This window comes from Hydra vulgaris, chromosome 10, assembly GCF_038396675.1.
Source record: "Hydra vulgaris chromosome 10, alternate assembly HydraT2T_AEP".
Classification (NCBI taxonomy): domain Eukaryota; kingdom Metazoa; phylum Cnidaria; class Hydrozoa; order Anthoathecata; family Hydridae; genus Hydra; species Hydra vulgaris.
This window is the reverse complement of record NC_088929.1, coordinates 51,216,220-51,219,214: the sequence shown is the minus strand read 5'-3', so window position 1 is coordinate 51,219,214 and position 2,995 is coordinate 51,216,220. Positions and strand designations below refer to the sequence as shown.

The 2,995-nt window shown below is 26.9% G+C and overlaps 1 long non-coding RNA gene across 1 annotated transcript; it reads left to right on the top strand.

Annotated features, from left to right (window-relative positions):
* The first annotated feature begins 2,048 nt into the window (after nucleotides 1-2,048).
* Nucleotides 2,049-2,995, top strand: LOC136086647 (uncharacterized). The gene is made up of 2 exons (XR_010641493.1): nucleotides 2,049-2,634; nucleotides 2,725-2,995. It is a non-coding gene; the product is annotated as an uncharacterized LOC136086647 (long non-coding RNA).

Sequence of the window (2,995 nt, the reverse complement as noted above, 5' to 3'; positions counted from 1 at the left end):
GAATTATTCACATATTTAAAGGTACATGCTGGTGTAAAAGGAAAGCTTCAGGATTATGCGTATTTACTTGCTTGCTTTTTAGTAATATAGTTTCTTTGTACAAATTCTTTTTTCTCTTTTTTTTAATTTTTCTTAACCAACACAAAAACAAAAAGTTAAAGTAGGACTTTAACTTTTTGTTAAAGATTGATTTTTATTCTATTAAGTCTTTAGAAAAACGTTTTATATTATATAGTGTTGCGTTTTTTAATTTTTATTGTCTTATATTTACAGTATAGACTAAGGGGCTTGGTGATAAGACCAATTATGTCTTCTTCTTGCCCCTGCTATTTGTATTTATATTATGCTTTACGACTTTAATAAATTTATATGGCAAAAAAAAAAAAAAAAGATAAAATAAAATAAACTACAATAAGTATATTTAAAAATATTTTTGACAATTTAAAAAAAACTTCTAAAATGTAGTATTTTTACAAATATGCGCAAAAATGGCGCAGTGGCTTGAGTTCTGGCTCAGAACTAAGAGGTTCAAGGTTCGACGCCGGCTCTTACCTAAAAAGCATTGATAAAGAAGGAGGCTTGAACTAGTTCCTAGTTAAATGTTCTAATTAAGGATTTCTGGGAGCACATTAATAACCAAAGAATACAAAAAACACACACATACAAACACAAAAAAACAAAAAAACTTTTTAAAAAACCAAATCAACAGTTTTGAATATACAAAAAGAGCAGTAAGTATTTATTCGATTAATAAATTTTGCTACAAAAAAGTTAAACAAATTACTGAAAAATCTCGCGAAATAATGCGAAATAAGAAATCAAAAGAAAACTTATTTTAGGGTCATGACTTCCCCTACCACGAATTTAAGAAAACTTTTAACTTCAAAACTTCTCAACTCCAAATCCGTAACAGATTTTTATTTAGGGTTTTCGAAATAATACTTTTACTCAATTTTTAACTAATTTATATTATTCAAATTTGAGTCAAATTATTATTTTAATGTTATTTTAAATTTTTGTAAGATCTAGTGCCTTTCTGAAAAAAATCGTATATTTTAATTTTAGTTTTATTTATTTAAATCAAGAAACAAATACATAAATTTAATGATTGCAAAACAAAGACGGCATTGGTTCTAAAATTATCCACTAAAGCTTTTTTCTGAATTTAAACTTTTTTTCTTTTTAAATTCTTAATAAATTTTTTTTTTTTGTCTTAAATTATTATTTTCTTCTGTAACAGCTTCTGTAATTTTAATTTTAGATTTTTCTTGTTTTCTTTTTCTTTTTTCTTGTTTTCTTTTTTTTTCAGCAGCTTTATTTTTACGTTCAATTTTTTTGATATCTTCTTCTTCCTTTGCATTTTCTTAAGTTATTTGAATCTCTAACCATTTTGATAAAGTTACAACGCTCGGTAATCATTCAACTTGTTTCAGCCTTTTTTTCGTGATTGGTTGTTTTGGCCATAAAAAAAGTCGTGTAATGAATTTACATCTTTTATTATTTATTTATTTGAATGTGGTGAATCTGCTGCTGATTTACTTTCACCGGATTCATCAATTATTGCGCTTTTTCCGAATTCGCTAACAGGACTACCCAGTAAACACAGAATGGTTTAGAATTGGTCAATATTTAATCGAAATCGGTCGAAAAATAGATAAAACGTTTAGCGACCTATTATTGACTAAAAATTGACGCTTGATTTGAAATGTATATTTCAAACTTTTTATATATACGTTTACTAAACGTCGATTTAACGTTTAGAATATCGACTTACATTAGTCAATATTGTAAACCTTTAATCGACCTTAATTAAACGTAAACATTTATAGATTTAAAATCTACGCTTTAAATCTTTTAATTTATACGTTTATTAAACGTCAATCAAACGTTTACAATATTGACTAATATAAGTTGTTATTCTAAACGTTTGATCGACGTTTAATAAACGTTTATTATATTATAATATAGCAATATAGCCATTGGTCAGAAGACTCACATAACAGCTTATATCACGCGGTTTAAATAGGCATAATTAAAACGAAATAAAAAAAATTAATAAAAAATTACTTTTTATTGGCTAAATAATTAATTTAAATGCGTTTACAAGATTCACTTCCTTGCAACAACTGAAAGCAAAACGACTGATTAATAAATAATAAACGAGTGTCGGAAGCTAAAAAGTTAAAAACTCTTATCGCGACAATCTACCTTCCAAAATGCCAACAACTTAATGGACTCAGATGTTTTAGAAATTATTGATTGCAACATTGACACAGTTAAAAAATATGAGTTGCTGGTCTCTCGTTATGAAAGTCCTGCTGCAAGAACTTTTTTCGTAAGTTTTATAAACAGTTTAAATTCATTTTGTAAGCGTTAGTTGGATAGTGTAGCAGTAGGTATTCATCTTTGCATTAATTAAGGTTTAATAAATAAATTTTTTAATTTTTTTAATTTAGATGCATATTAGCTTAATATAGTTACATTTGCTAAAGAAATTTGGTTGAACAGAGCTGGTAAAAGCCACTGCATATGATATGGCGCGACTTTCGAAATTTTCCATGTTTATTTTTGTCAAAAATAAACATGGATGGTACAGGAAATTTTGGAAACTTCCATTCAGAAAATCCTCTATATGTAAAGTTGTTCTGTGTAATTCTAATTTTATTTTATGAATGTGCATTAAAATTATTTTAATTAAAATAGTTTTTTGCGGTTACAAATCAGGTTACGAAATAAGACAATCAGGAGACGAATATGAATGATGATGTTGCCCAAGAACCGAGGCCGATGAACAAAGAACTGGCGCACGATGAACAAGAACCGGCGCTTGATGAACATTCGTTGGACGGTATATTAGAAAGATTTTTGAGAAACCAGAGGACACAGTGATCCAAAATACATTTTTATAAGTTTAATAATTTTATTAGTAATCTTTAACTTAATACTAATGTAAACTTTTATTTTTTGCTAAATGAGATTAAATTTACAAAAAATA